The sequence below is a fragment of the Hypanus sabinus genome, unplaced genomic scaffold (assembly GCF_030144855.1).
Source record: "Hypanus sabinus isolate sHypSab1 unplaced genomic scaffold, sHypSab1.hap1 scaffold_722, whole genome shotgun sequence".
In the NCBI taxonomy this organism is placed as follows: domain Eukaryota; kingdom Metazoa; phylum Chordata; class Chondrichthyes; order Myliobatiformes; family Dasyatidae; genus Hypanus; species Hypanus sabinus.
Genome location: NW_026781573.1, coordinates 18677 through 35089, shown reverse-complemented (window position 1 = coordinate 35089; position 16413 = coordinate 18677). Strand labels below are relative to the sequence as shown.

Here is a 16413-nt window from a genome sequence, read left to right as displayed (position 1 = left end):
TCACAAAAGGAGTTCATAGAGTTTGTTAATGTTAGAGATCTCGAAGATTCTAAAGCTAATAGGAAGGAGCTTACGAAAGAAATTAGGAGAACCAGAAGGGGCCATGTGAAGGCCTTGGCGTGCAGGATTAAGGAAGACCCCTATGTGAAGAGCAAGAGGGGAAGACGGAAAAGAATTGGACCCATTAAGTGTGAGTGGGAAAGTGTGTATGGAACCTGATGAAATAGCAGAGATACTCAATGTATACTTTGCTTCAGTATTCACTATGAAAGAGGATCTTGGTGATAGTGGTGATAACTTGCAACAGACTGAAAAGATTGAGCATGTGGAAAAGTCACTGGGACCGGATGAGATGTAACCCAGGCTACCATGAGCGGCGAGGGAGGATATTACTGACCCTCTGGCGATGATCTTTGAATCATCAGTGGGGACGGGAGAGTTCCTAGAGGATTGGAGGGTTGTGGATATTGTTCCTTTATTCAAGAAATGGAGAAGAGTTAGCCCAGTAAATTATAGACCAGTGAGTCCTACACCACAGGTTGGTAAGTTGATGGAGAAGATCCTGAGAGGCGGTAGTTATGAACTATTTGAGAGGTCTGATATGATTAGGAATAGTCAGAATGGCTTCGTCAAGGGCAATTTGTGCCGTGCGAGACTGATTGATTCTTCTGAGCATGTGACTGAACACGTTGATGAAGGAAGAGCAATAGATGTAAACATATAACCATATAACATATAACAATCACAGCACGGAAACAGGCCATCTCGGTCCTCCTAGTCCGTGCCGAACTCTTAATCTCACTTAGTCCCAGCTACCCGCACTCAGCCCATAAACCCCCACTCCTTTCCTATCAATATACCTATCCAATTTTACCTTAAAGGACACCACTGAACTGGTCTCTACTACTTCTGCAGGAAGCTCATTCCACACAGAAATGTAGAGCATATGGATTTCAGCAAATCATTTGTTAAGGTTCTCCATGGCTTATTGAGGAAGAAAAGAGGCATGGGATACAAGGCGACATTGCATTTTGGATCCAGAACTGGCTTGCCCACAGAAGAAAAAGTGTGGGTGTGAACGTTTCATTTTGTGCTTGTATGTCGGTGACCAGTGGTGTACCTCAGGGATCTGTTCTGGGACCCTTACTGTCCGTGTTTTTTTTTAATCACCTGGATTAGGAAGTGGAGCGATGGGCTAGTAAGTGGAATTGATAATGCAGTGGTGGTTGGGAGTGTGGAGGTGTGGTGACATCTTGGGGTCCGAGTCCATAGAACGCTCAAAGCAGCTGCGCATGTTGACGCTGTGGTTGTGAAGGCGTCCGGTGTATTTTCATTCATCAATCGTGGAATTCGATTTAGAGCCGAGAGGTAATGTTGCAGCTGTATATGACCCTGGCCAGACCCCACTTGGAGTACTCTGCTCACTTCTCGTTGCCGTACTACGGAAAGGATTTGGAAGCCATAGAAAGGGTGCAGAGATTTACAGGGATATTTCCTCGATTGGGGATTATGACTTATGATAATACGTTGCGATTTTCTCCTTGCAGTCAAGGAGGATTAGAAATGAGCCAAGGTGGTGGAAAATATGATGAGAGGTATTAATCGTGTTGATAGTCAAAGGGATTTTTTCCCCATAGCTGGAATGGTTGCCACAAGAGGACACACTTTAAGTAGCTGGGGTGCAACTGCAGAGGAGATGTCAGGGGTATATTTTTACTCAGAGAAAGGATCTGCGTTGAAATAGCAGCCGGCAACGTTGGTTGAGGCAGATACTATAGGGTCTTTTAAAAGAATTCGAGATAGGTACATGGAGCCTAGTGAAGGGCGACAGGTAAGCCAAGTAATTTCTAAAGCTGGGACATGTTCGGCCCAACTTTGCGGGCCGATGAGCCTGGATTGTGCTGTAGGTTTTCTATGTTTCTATGAAAACTGCGCCACTCAGAACATGGGTCCCAGCAACATACCATCCAGGACTCTCGCTCTCTAAATAGAGTTTCCGTTTGTTACCCATATTAACGAATCTCCTGATACGACAGATCGCCTCTGCTCTCCCTCACATCCCCTTCTGAGCCACAGAACATTAAAAAGAGCTACCAATCTGCTGTCAGCAACTGCCCCGCACACACAAACACACACACACACACACACACACACACACACACACACACACACACACACACACACACACACACCTGTATCCGTAGTCTCCAATTAAGTGTGCCTCTCCAAGTTGATATGTGTGTGTGAGCGTGTGTGCTGCGAGAAGACCAAGGAGGGGGAGGGCAGAAGAGGCGATGGAAAGGGTGTTAAGATTGCAGATACTGAAGCAAGTGGTGTGGAACCAAACGACCGGCCTGTGCATACAGAGCTGCTGAGAAGCTCAGATCCTGTTGATAGATATCAAGTGGAAGGGCGAGGTGTGATACAAGGCGTCATCTCTCCCTTATACTCACCACAATTGCCTGTCACACAGGGAGGGAGGAAGGAGAGAGCGGAGTCGACGTAGATGGGGAGCGTTTAGCAAATGGAATGGATCTCGAATACGGAGATGGGCGTAGGGAGCGGACAGTATGTGAGAAGGGGTAGGGAGAGTCTGTCAAATAGAGGCGGTACAGCAAAAGAAAGAGTCAGCGCAGAAAGAGAGACAGGGAGAGGGAGGTAGAAACAGAGATTTGTGTCTGGACAGAGAGTGTGTGTGGGCGTAGAGTGAAATAGGAACTGAGAGATGGTGGGAGGGAGAGAGGGAGAGGGGGAGAGAGAGAGAGAGAGAGAGATACAGAAAAATTACCCATGGAATGCCCGAAACAACACGACCAGGGTCATACACAGAGTGAAACTCCCACGACTCCATCCCTTCAATCACACCCAGAGTTGGACACAGAGTGATGATCACACCGTCCCATCACAGAATTCCTGCATCAGACACCGACTCTTTCGCTCTATAGCTCTCTGTCTGTCTGTATCTCTCTCTCTCTCTCTCTCTCCATAGGTTTAGGGGCGGGGGAGGGTTTTTTTTAACTCGCCTATACTGCGGGTTAACAGTTGGTAGAATTTGCTTTCGGGTATAGAGATGTTCTTCTTGAGGGTGTAAGTATTCTTGAGACAGTTGGTCTGGCCAAGGACCAGAAGTCAGTTCGCGGTTATCCTCGATTCGACGTGTGAATAAAACTCATGGATATTTAGACGAAATCAGCACCGACTCTGTTCCTCTTCCTCCCAAAGGTCTTCTAGTCTCGGTCGGAATTGATCGGAGACGAATATCTGTCAGAAAGAAAAGAAAAGCTTACAAAAGAGGTTCATACAGTTTGTTAATGTTAGAGATCTCTAAGATTATAAGGCTAATAGGAAGGTGCTTAAGAAGGAAATTAGGAGAACCGGAAGCGGCCATGTAAAGTTGTTGGCGGGCAGGATTAAGGAAGAAATCAAGACGTTCTACAAGTGTGTGAAGAGCAAGAGGGGAAGACCGGAAATAATTTGACACATCAAGTGTGACAGTCGGAAAGTGAGTATGGAACCAGATGAAATAGCAGAGGCACTCAGTGTATACTTTGCTTCAGTATTCACTATGGAAAAGGATCTTGGTGATAGTGGTGCTAACTTGCAGCAGACTGAAAAGATTGAACATGTGGAAAAGTCACTGGGACCGGATGAGATGTAACCCAGGCTACCATGAGTGGCGAGGGAGGATATTACTGAGCCTCTGGCGATGATCTTTGTATCATCAGTGGGGGCGGGAGAGTTCCTGGAGGATTGGCGGATGTCGTTCCTTTACTCAAGAAAGGGAGAAGAGATAGCCCAGGAAATTATAGCCCAGGAGTCTTACACCACAGGTTGGCAATTTGATGGAGAAGATACTGGGAGGCACTATTTATGAACTTTTAGAGCGGTATGATATGATTAGGAATAGTCGGAATGGCTTTGTCAATGGCAAGTTGTGCCCTACGAGACTGATTGATTTTCCTGAGGATGTGAGGGAACACGTTGAAAAAGGAAGAGCAGTAGATGTAGTGCACATTGATTTCAGAAAAAAAACAATTGTTAAGGTACCCTATGCATGGCTTATTGAGGAAGTAAAGAGGCATGGAATACAAGGCTACAATAGCCTTGTGGATCCAGAAATGGTTTGCCCACAGAAGACAAAGTGTGGGTGTGGTCGTGTCATTTTCTGCATGTAGGTCGGTGACCAGTGTGGTGCCTCAGGGATCTGATCTGGGAACCTTGTTGTTCGTGTTTTTACTTTTTATTTTTAATTGACCTGGATAAGGAAGTGGACGGATGGCTTAGTATTTGTGATGATGGCACAAAGGTTCGATTATTTGTGGGTAGTGTAGAGGGCTGTCACACGTTACAGCGGGACATTGATTGGCTGCAGAACTGGTCTGAGAAGAAGGAGAAAGAGTTTATCCCAGCTCCATGAAAAGTGGTCTATTTTGGTAGGTCGGTGACATGGCAGAATATAGTATTAATGGTAAGAAGCTTGGTACTGTGGAGGATCAGTGACATCTTGGGGACCGAGTCCAGGGGACGCTCATAGCATCTGCGCATGTTGACTCTCTGGTTGTGAAGGCGTCCGGTGTATTGGTGCCTTCATCAATTCTGAGATTCGATTTAGAGCGGAGAGGTAATGTTACAGCTATATATGCCCCTGACCAGATCCCACTTGGAGCACTGTACACTCTTCCCGTCTCCACACAACGGAAAGGATACGGAAGCCGTAGAAAGAGTGCAGAGAAGATTTACAGGGATGTTTCCTCGAGTGAGGAGCATGCCTTATGATAATACGTTAAGTTTTTCACTTTGGATCTAAGGAGGATGAGAGGTGACCTGACCGAGGTGGAAAATATGATGAGAGGCATTAATCGTATGGCTAGTCAAAGGCTTTTTCCCCCAAGGCTGAAATGGTTGCCACAAGAGGAGACAGTTTAAGTAACTGGGGTGTAGGTACAGAGGAGATGTCAGGGGTATAATTTTTACTCAGAGAGTGGCGAGTGCGTGGAAATGGCTGCCGGCAACGGTGGTGCAGGCGGATACGATAGAGTATTTTAAGAGTCTTTTGGATAGGTACATGGAGCTTACTGAAGGGCAAGAGGTATGCCAAGTAAATTCTAAAAGAGGGACATGTTCGGCAGAACTTTGTGGACCGAAGAGCCTGCATCGTGCTGTAGGTTTTCTATGTTTCTTTGTAAACTACGCAACACGGAACATGGGACCCTTCAAAATACCTTCCAGGACTCTCGTTCATTCCACAGAGCCTCCGTTTGATAACCATAGCAACGAATCTCCTGTCAGGACAGCTCGCCTCTGCTCTCTCTCACATTCCCTTCTGAGCCACAGAACATTAAGCAGAGCCAGCAAATTGCTGTCAGCAACTAGCACACAACACACACACACACACACACACACACACACACACACACACACACACACACACACACACACACACACACACTTCTATACGAGGCTATGCGCCCAGAGATGTAAAGTACCTCCGGCACCATCGCAACACAATCTAATAGAGTCAGAAACACTGCGCAACCCTCTCCCTCCTCCATTCACCCCTCTCACCAATAACCAGCCTTTCAGCTTTCCAGTCTCGAATGGAATGCACCTCTCGGAGATAGTATGTGTGTGTGTGAGCGGATAGTAGAAACATAGAATGATTAAAAATAGGTGCAGGAGTAGGCCATTCGGCCCTTCGAGCCTGCACTGCCATTCAGTATGATCATGGCTGATCATCCAACTCAGAAACCTGTGCCTGCTTTCCCTCCATACCCCTGATCCCTTTAGCCACAAGGGCCATACCCAACTTCCTCTTAAATATAGCCAATGAACCGGCCTCAGTTGTTTTCTGTGGCAGAGTATTCCACAGATTCTCAGTGAAGAAGTCTCAATTGACAGTGAAGAAGTCTCAATTCAAAGTGAAGAAGTTTTTCCTCATCTCGGTCCTAAAAGTCTTCCCCTTTATCCTTAAACTGTGATCCCTGGTTCTGGTCTTCCCCGGCATCCGAAACAATTTTACTGCATCTAGCCAGTCCAATCCCTTTAGAATTTTATTGTTTTCAATAAGCTGCCCCCCCCCCCAGTTGTTTACAATATATATTAATGATTTAGATGAAGGAATTAAATGCAGCATCTCCAAGTTTGCGGATGACACGAAGCTGGGCGGCCGTGTTAGCTGTGAGGAGGATGCTAAGAGGATGCAGTGTGATTTGGATAGGTTAGGTGAGTTGGTAAATTCATGGCAGATGCAATTTAATGTGGATAAATGCGAGGTTAACAACTTTGGTTGCAAGAACAGGAAAACAGATTATTATCTGAACGATGGCCGATTAGGAAAAGGGGAGGTGCAACGAGACCAGGGTGTCATTGTACACCAATCATTGAAGTTGGGCATGTAGGTACAGCAGGCGGTGAAAAAGGAAAATGGTATGTTGGCATTCATAGCAAAAGAATTTGAGTACAGGAGCAGGATGGTTCTACTGCAGTTGTACAAGGCCTTGGTGAGACCGCAACTAGAATATTGTGTTGAGCATTGGTTCCATAATCTGACGAAGGATATTTTTACCATAGAGGGAGTACAGAGATGGTTCACAAGATTGATTCCTGGTATGGCAGGACTTTTATACGAAGAAAGACTGGATCGACTAGGCTTATACTCACTGGAATTGAGAAGATTGTGGGGGAATCTTATTGAAACGTATAAAATTCTAACGGGATTGGACAGGCCAGATGCAGGAAGATTGTTTCTGATGTTGGGGAAGTCCAGAACGAGGGATCACAGCTTAAGGATAAAGGACAGAGATGAGGAAAAACCTCTTCACACAGAGAGTGGTGCATCTGTGGATGTCCCTGCCCCTGGACACAGTTGAGGCCGGTTATGGCGGTGCCGGCTCGAATGGCCGAATGGCCTACTCCTGCACCTATTTTCTATGTTTCTATGTTTACTTCTGGGTTCAGAAACAGAGTGAATCACCCTCCACACCGTCGCATCACACACTCCCGGTGTCAGACACAGTTTTCCGCTCTATCTGTCTCTCTCTCTTTCTCCCTCTCCCTCTCTCTCTCTCTCTCTCTCTCTCTCTCTCTCTCTCTCTCTATTTCTTAAGATTAGGAGCGGGGGATGGAGAATTTTACCTCACGATTCCTGCTGGTCAACAGTTGGCAGAAGAATTTGATTTTGTAAATAGAGAGGATTTAGTTGAGGGTGTCAGCATTCTCGAGACAGTTTGTCTGGCAGAGGAACAGAATGGAATTCGCAGTTATCCCGTATTGAATGTTCGAATGCATCTCATAGACATTTAGACGGCATTTGCACCGGTTGCTGTTCATCTGCTGATATTGTTCCCAAAGAGCATTCTGGGTTCGGTCGGAAGAGATCGGAGAGTGACGAATCTCTGTTAAGAAGAAAAGAATAGCTTACTAAAGGTTATTAGAGCTAGGTAATATTAGAGATCTAGAAGATTATAAGGCGAATAGGAAGGAGTTTAACAGGGACATTAGGAGAGCCAGAAGTGGCCATGCGAATGCCGTGGCGGGCAAGGTTAAGGAAAGCCCCACGGCATTCTACAAGCATGTGAAGAACAAGAGGATAAGAGGTGAAAGCATTGGACACATCACGAGTGACAGTGGGAAAGTGTGTACGGATCCGGATGAAATAGCTGAGATACTTAATGAACACTTTTCCTCAGTGTTCACAGCGGAAAAGGATCTTGGTGATAGTAGTGATAACTTCAGCTGACTGAAGAGATTGAGCATGTAGATATTAACAAAGAGGTTGTGCTGGAGCTTTTGAGAAGTTCCAGTTGGATAAGTCCCCGGGACCGGATGAGATGCACCCCAGCTACAATGGGAGGCGAAAGAGGAGACTGCTGTGCCTCTGACGATGATATTTGAATCATCCGTTGGGACGGGAGAGGATCTGCAGTATTGCGGGGTAGTGTATGTTGTTTCTATATTCAAGAAAGGGAGTAGAGATAGCCCAGGAATTTATAGACCAGTGAGTCTTACCTCACTGTTTAGTAAGTTGATGGAGAAACTCCTGAGAGGCAGAATTTATGAACTTTTTGAGAAGTATGATATGATTAGGAACAGTCAAAATTGGTTTGTCAAGGGCATGTTGTGCCGTACGAGCCTGATTGAATTTTATGAGGGTATGACAAAACAAGTTGCTGAAGGAAGAGCAGTAGGTGTAGTGCATGTGGATTTCAGCAAGGCATTTGATTAGGTACCCATGCATGGCCTGTTGAGGAGGTCAAGAGGCATGGGATACAAGGGGAGATTCCCATATTGATACAGAACTGACTTGCCCACAAAAGGCAATGAGTGGGTGTGTACGGGTCATATTCTGCATGGGGTTCGTTGACCAGTGCGGTGCCTGAGGGATCTGTTCTGGGACCCTTACTGTTCGTGATCTTTATAAATGACCTGGATAAGGAAGTGGACGAATGGGTTCATAGGTTTGATGATGACACAAAGGTTGGTGGTGTGTGGATAGTGTAGAGGGCTATCACACGTTGCAGCGGGACATCGATTGGATGTAAAACTGGTCTGAGAAGTAGCAGATGGTGTTCAACCCAGACACTTGTGAAGTGGTTCTGTTTGGTAGCTCAATAATCTGTCAGTACTACTGGTAATACTGTTGGCACTGTGCTGGATCAGAGAGACTTTGGGGTCCGAGTCCAGAGGACGCTCAAATGAGCTGCGCAGATTGACTCTGTGGTTAATAAGGCGTATGGTGTATTAACCTTCACCAATCGTGGAATACAAATTAGAGCCAAGAGGTAATGTGGCAGCTATATATGACCCTGACCAGGCCCCACCTGGAGTACTGTTCTCAGGTACGGTCGCCTCACTACGGGAAGGATGTGGAAGCCATAGAAAGGGTGCAGAGAAGATTTACAGGGATGTTGCCTGGATTGGGGAGCATGCCTTATGATAATATGTCAAGTGAACTCGGTTTTTTCTCCTTGGAGTGACAGAGGGTGAGAGGTGACATGACAGAGGTGGAAAACATGCTGAGAGGCATTAATCTTGTGGATAGTCATGGGCTTTTCTCCCCCAGGGCTGGAATGGCTGCCACAAGAGGACACAGGTTGACGGAGCTGGAAAGTAGGTAAAGATGAGATGTCAGGGTTTGCTTTTTACTCAGAGAGTGCTGAGTGCGTGGAAGTGGCGACTGGCAGCCGTGGTGGAGGCGGATACAACAGGTTATTTTAAGAGACTTTTAGATGGGCACATGGACCTTATTGGAGGGCTATATGTAAGCCTAGTAATTTCTGAGGCAGGGACATGTTCGGCTGACACCTGTGGGCCAAACAGCCTGTATTGTGCTGTAAGTATTCTATGATTCTATGAAAACTACGCAACACAGAACATGGGTCCCAGGAACATACCATCCAGGACTCTCGTTCTCTCCACAGAGCCTCCGTTTGTTAACCTAATTACCGATTCTCCTGTCAGGACGGTTCGTCTCTGCTCTCCCGCACATTCCCTTCTGAGCCACAGAACATTAAACAGAGCCACCAAACTGCTGTCAGCAACTACCACCACACACACACACACACACACACACACACACACACACACACACACACACACACACACACACTAAGGGGGGTGGGGGTGGGCAGAGGCCGGAATGGGAATATATTGCTGGTGATATAGCGGACACTAGTGGGAGTGGTATCCAAGCAGAGCTGTGGAAATATTCAGAACCCAGAGGTCAATATCCGGTGGAATGGAGGAGGTGTGACAACTGGCACCAATATTCCCCTTCCTCATCACACATCCCTCTGATCACAGAGAGAGTGTGGTGTTGCGTAGTGAGGTGCAGATATACTGGGGGGCGTAGTGGAGGTATGGGAAGACGGAAATGGGGAGGTGTATAGGGGAGGACGGGGTGACGCATGCGAATAATTGTATTGGGGAGGGAATTCGGTTCGGAGACATGGAGGTTTTTAAGGGAGGGAAGAGTGAAGGGGACGGGAGGGGTCCCTCTCTTCACATTGTGTATTCCCCAGCCTTGTACCGCAAAATCCATCTCTCCATCAACACACCTCACTATTCTTCTTCTCCCAGGGAGCTGTAGGGGTCTGGAATGCAGTGCCTCAGCAGGTAGTGGAGGCCAATACTCTGGATGCTTTCAAGAAAGAGCTAGATCAGGATCTTATGGATAGGGGAATCAAGGGATATGGGGACAAGGCTGGAACCGGGTATTGATAGGAATTGATCAGCCATGATCTCAAAATGGCGGTGCAGGTTCGAAGGGCCTAATGGTCTACTTCTGCACATATTGTCTATTCACAGTATAGGTCTTTCCCGGCTACAACGAAGTAAGCACCGCTTGTGCTCTAAGTTACCAAGAGCCTATTTGCCAGAAAACATCTTCTCCAAATCCACACATTCCAGATACTTTCTGATCCAAGGTAAACTTCTCCTTGTTCCAATTTAGAATCTAAACCATAGGAACGTCCTATGGTTTCCGATAATTATTTGAAACTAATGACTTTCTGATCACTAGATACAATGTGTACCCTGACATAAAACTCTGCCACCTGCCTTGTCTCATGCCGCAGTAGCAGATCAGGTATTTCTCAGGTATGTGTTGGGGATAGTGTGGCGGGCTGTCAGACGTTACAGCGGGACATTCATACGATGCCAAACTGGGCTGAGAAGTGACAAATTGTGTTCATCCGAGATAAGTGTAAAGTGAGTCATTTTGGTCGGTCAAATATGATGATAGAATAAAGTCTTAATGGTCAGACTCTTGTCAGTATGGGGGATGGGAGTGATCTTGGGGTCCGAGTCCATAAGAAGCTCAAAGCAACTACGCTGGTTGACTCTGTGATTAAGAAGGCATACGATGTATTGGCCTTCATCAATCCTGGCATTGAATCTAGGAGAAGAGAGGTAATGATGCAGCCTTATGGGACCCTGGACAGACCCCACTTGGAGGACTGTGCTCAGTTCTGGTCGCACCACTTTAGGAAGTATATAGGAGGTTTCCTGAATTGGGGAACTTGTCTTATGAAAACAGATTGAGGGATCTTGTCCTTTTCTCCTTGGACCGACGTATGATCAGATGTCACCTGCTAGGGGTGTATAAGATTATGAGAGGCATTGATAGTGTGGATAATCATAGACTTTTTTTTTTCCCAGGGTTGAAATGGTTACCACGAGAGGACACAGGGTTAAGGTGCTGGGGACTAAGTACCCAGAAGATGTCAGGGGTAAGTGTTATACGCAGAGAGTGGTGAGTGTGTGGAATGGGCTGCCGGCAACGGTAGTGGAGACGGATACATTTGGCTCTTTTACGAGACTTCTGTACAGGTAATTGGAGCTTAGAAAAATTGAGGGCTATGAGTAATCCTAGTAATTTCTAAGGTTGAGCGCAACTTTGTGACCGATGGACCTGCATTGTGCTGTAAGTGCCTCCGAGATGGGTACTTAGAGCAGCTTGTACTGGAGCCTATCAAGGATGTAGTGTTGTGCAATGAACCGGATTTGATCAGAGGTAAAGGATCCATTAGGAGGTAGAGACCATAATACGACGTGTTTTAACCTACAATTTGAGAAGGAGAAGGGAGAATCGGATATGTCAGTATTATTGATGAACAAAGTGAACTATGCAGCAATGAGGGATGACCTGGCCAAAGTTCAATGGAACAATACCCCAGCAGGGAAAACAGTGGAACAACAATGGCCGGTATTTCTGGGAATAATGCTGAAGGTGCAGGATCGGTTCATTCCAAAGAGGAAGAAATATCCTAAGCGTAGTAAGGGGCGGCCGTGGTTGACGAGGGAAGTAAAGGGCAGTGTAAAGATAAGAAGAGAAGAAGTATAACATAGCAATGATGAGCGGGAAGCCGCAGGATTGGGAAGCTTTTAAAGAGCCACAGGAAATAACAAGACAGACAATGGGCGGAGACAAAAACAAATGAAGTACGAAGACGAACTAGCCCAGAATATAAAGGGAGATAGTAAAAGCTTCTTTAGGTATGTAAAAAAAAAAATAAAGTTAAGAACAAAATTGGTCCATTGAAGACAGAAACGGCTGAATTTATTATGGGGAACAAGAAAATGGCAGATGAGTTGAAGAGGTACTTTGGATCTGTCTTCACTAGGGAAGACACAAACAATCTCCCAGATATAATAGTGACCAAAGAAACTACGGTAATGGATGAACTGAAGGAAATATATATTAGGCAAGAAACGGTGTTGGATAGACTGTTGGTTCTGAAGGCTGATAAGTCCCCGAGTCCTAATGGACTTCATCCCAGGGTACTTCAGGAGGTGGCTTTAGAAATCGTGGACGCATTGGTAATCATTTTCCAATTTTCTATAGATTCAGTATCATTTCCTGCGGATTGGTGGCTAAAGTTGCCCCACTTTTCAAGAAAGGAGGGAGAGAGAAAATAGGGAATTACAGACAGGTTAGCCTGACGTCAGCGGTGGGAAAGATGCTGCAGTCAAGTATAAAAGAGGAAATTACGACACATTTGGATAGCAGTAGAAGGATGAATGGATGGATTTGCGAAGGGAAAATCATGCTTGACTAATCTTCTGGAGTTTTTTGAGGATGCAACAATGAAAATGGACAAGGGAGAGCCAGTGGATGTAATGTACCTGGACATTCAGAAAACCTTTGATAAACTCCCACATAGGAGGTAATTTGGCAAAATTAAAGCACATGGTATTGGGGGCAGATTACTGACATGGATTGAAATTTGGCTGGCTGACAGGAAACAAAGAGTAGCGATTAATGGGTCCCTTTCGGAATTGAAGGCTGTGACCAGTGGGATTCCGCAATGTTCGGTGCTCTTTACAATATACATTAATAATTTAGATGAAGGGATTGAAAGTAACATTAGCAAATTTGCCGATGACACAAAGCTGGGTGGTAGTGTGAAATGCCAGCACGATGTTATGAGAATGCAGGATGACTTGGACAGGCTAGGTGAGTGGGCGAATGTATGGCAGATGCAGATTAATGTCGATCAATGTGAGGTTATCCACTAAGGTGGCCAGAACAGGAAGGCTGATTGCTACCTAAATGGAGTCAAGTTTGGAAACGGGTAAGTACAACGAGATCTAGGTGTTCTTGTGCATCAGACAGTGAAAGCAAGCATGCAGGTACAGCAAACTGTGAAGAAAGTTAATGACATGCTGACCTTTATAACAAGATAAGTTGTGTATTGGAGTAAAGACGTCCTTTTGCAGATGTACAGAGCCCTGGTGAGACCCCAACTGGAGTATTTCATGCAGTTTTGGTCTCCAAATTTGAGGAAGGACATTCTTGCAATTAAGGGAGTGCAGCGTAGGTACACAAGGTTAATTCCCGGAATGGCGGGACTGTCGTATGTTAAAAGATTTGTGCGACTGGGCTTGTATACACTGGAATTTAGAATGATGAGAGGGGATCTGATTGAAACATATAAGATTTTTTAGGGATTGGACAGGCTGGAGGCAGGAAGCATGTTCCCGTTGATGGGTGAGTTCAAGACTAGAGGCCACAGTTTAAGAATAGGGGTAGGCCATTTAGAACAGAGATGCGGAAAAACTGTTTTCACACAGACAGTGGTAGATTTGTGGAATGCTCTGCCCCAAAAGGCAGTGGAGGCTTTCAAGAGAAGTTAGATAGAGCTCTTACAGATAGCTGGGTCAAGTATATGGGGAGAGGGCATTAACGGGGTCCTGATTGTGTATGATCAGTCATGATAATAGTATATGGCGGTGCTGGCTAGAGGGCCGAATGGCCTAGTCTTGCACCTGCTATCTATTGTCTATATGTGTAAACTGCCTTCCATCTCTTCAGTAGACATCCCACGTTCCTTGCAATAAACACAATGAATTCTGAAGCCCTCCCATCTCCACCGCAGCTTGAGCCACGTGCTAAACTGTATGGTCTACCTGTGTCTGGGTACACTGGGATGGGTGGCGGTCCTGTCCTTTAAGTTAACTGCTAAATCTCTGACATCAATTTGCGGAAACACCTTCCCATTGATACCGATTTCATTGGTACATATATGGACCAAGACGTCGAACTGCTCACTCACTCACTTAAGAATCATAGAATCGTTTTGCAATTGTAGTGGAGCCACTTTCTATTGCGCTTAAGTCAACTACGTTATTTCAAGGGGTTAGCAGAGGGGTCATAGAACATTCCCATTGAAATCCTGTCAATTCACATCCGACGCTGTCGGGTTATCCACCCTCAAAATGTTTTATCAGTTTCGCTGCCGCTGTACGTTCACATCAGTTCAGTTTTGGGTCCCATTCATAGAAACCATCTATTTCTTCCCTCCACACTCGATTCAGTTTTTAGACAATGGGGTTTGAACGGTCCTATGCACATTAAGGATTTGTGCACTGGAAATATATTCAATAGTTTTGATAACCTGTGCAGTAAAAATGGCCATTTTTCAATACCTGCATATTCTCCACTTTGTCAGTGAAAAAATTCCCTCTTTTCCTGATCTACCACCTGCTATGTTGTGCGACAAACTCACTCTTAGCTTTAATTGTAAAGGGCTGATCTGTGTACTATATTCTCAGCTAATGCCTTTGGGAGTTCAAAAGCTAAACAATACTACGACTAGCTGGGAGGATGACCTTGGTGTGGATCCGGCTGAGGAATATTGGACAAAAACAGTGAATAGGGTTCATTGCTCGTCATCATGTGCGAGACTCGGGCTCATACAATTTAAAGTTTTACATAGTACATTTAAGTAAAGCCAGGCGTGATTCCATATATCCTGGGACAGACGCTGGCTGTGACAGGTGTTCCTTCTCTCCGGCTGGTTTTGTGCATGCATTTTGATCTTGCCCACGGCTTGATGGCTACTGGGCACATATTTTTAAAATTATCAGTGAGGTTTTGGGGGTGACACTGAGACCATGCCCGCTTATAGCTGTATTTGGTGTAGCAGATGGTGTTTTGGGTTTAAATGCAAGCAATTTGAATATCATTTGACTTACTTCCCTTTTGGCCCGTAGGAGAATCTTGCTGGTCTGGAAATCTGCCACTCCCCCATCTGCTGCTGCTTGGTTAGAGGACGTAATGTTTTTTTTTCTGAAATTAGAAAAGATTAAATTCATTCTGAGGGCGTCTGCGAGAAAGTTCTATTCGAAATGGGGGCGTTTCTTGTCATATTTCGGGTGTCTTAAGGAATTACCTACTAGCTGAGGGCATTTGATTGTACTTGGGAAGTTGCTTCCCTTTTAACACGCATATTGTTTACCTCACAGGGTGGTTGATGAATTGTAATATGAGTGTATTCTGGATCATCTGAGATGTTGTCGATGTGTGTGGGTCTTCGTCTTGAAGTAGTGTGGGGGTATGGCTGTGAAATGTCCGTACTTGTATTTATGAAAGGTTGTATTGTAAATGCATTAGCTGCCATTGTATGTTCGGGAGGACGGGAAAGGAGAGGTTTCTTTAGGGGTAAGATACAAAAGCTAAATGGAGGAAAATGTAATCCATTATTATTCTGTAGAGAAACCTTTCTTCAATAAAAAATATATTACAAATAAAAGAGAATCATAGAGAAGGAATGGTGTGCTGTGAAACGAGGAAGAAAGGGGCGGAGAGTGGGGCCACAGAAAGGGTGTTCAGTTTGCAGCCGTTGGAGCTGAACGTGTCAGGCACCATTTTCTTACTCCCTCTCTCTGAATGGAGTCGGTTCAAACGCAGAAATCCACTGACCCATGGCCAGGAGACACAGACAGAGTGAAAATCCTTCCATAAAATCCGATCATACTCTCCTGGAAATATGCACTGAGTAACGCTCCCTCCGCAACGATCCATCACACAGCCCCGGGATCATACACAGACTGCAACTCCCTCCATATTGTTTCAACACACACACACTGGGGTCACACACAGACTGAAACTCCGTCCAAAACGCCCAAACACGCAGTCCATTCATCGGATAACCAGCGAAGGTCTCTAAATATTATCCCATCACACTCCCGGGGTCAGACTTGTACCTCCCGCACCGTCGCAGCACACCCTACCGGAGTCAGCGAAAGTGCGCAGCCCTCTCCCTCCTCCGTTCTCCCCACTCACCAATACCCAGACTTTCGGCTTTCCAACAGAACTGAATTGTGTGTGTCTCTCGGAGATGGTGTGTGTCTGTGTGAGCGGACTGTGTGCTGCCGTTAGAGGAAGGAAGGGGAGGAGAGCGGAGGCCAGGGAAAGGGTGGTGAGTTTGCACACACTGATGCAAGTGGTGTGGAATCACATGACCGTCCTGCGCATGCAGAGTTTTTGAAACATTCAGATCCTGGGGATAGATATCCGGATGAACGGGGGGAGGTGTAATACAGAGAGAGAGAAAAACAACTAAATGTATAAGGGATGGGGTAAGAAGTGGAGGGGCATTAGCGGAAGATAGAGAAGTTTGGAAGCCGGTG

At 45.7% G+C, this 16413-nt stretch overlaps 1 long non-coding RNA gene across 1 annotated transcript; it reads right to left on the bottom strand.

The window, feature by feature from the left end:
• Positions 1-3029: 3029 nt before the first annotated feature.
• Positions 3030-16152, bottom strand: LOC132389965 (uncharacterized). The gene is made up of 4 exons (XR_009510741.1): positions 16067-16152; positions 14977-15070; positions 7135-7394; positions 3030-3261 (listed from the first exon to the last, which is right to left on the bottom strand). It is a non-coding gene; the product is annotated as an uncharacterized LOC132389965 (long non-coding RNA).
• Between the last annotated feature and the right edge of the window lie 261 nt (positions 16153-16413).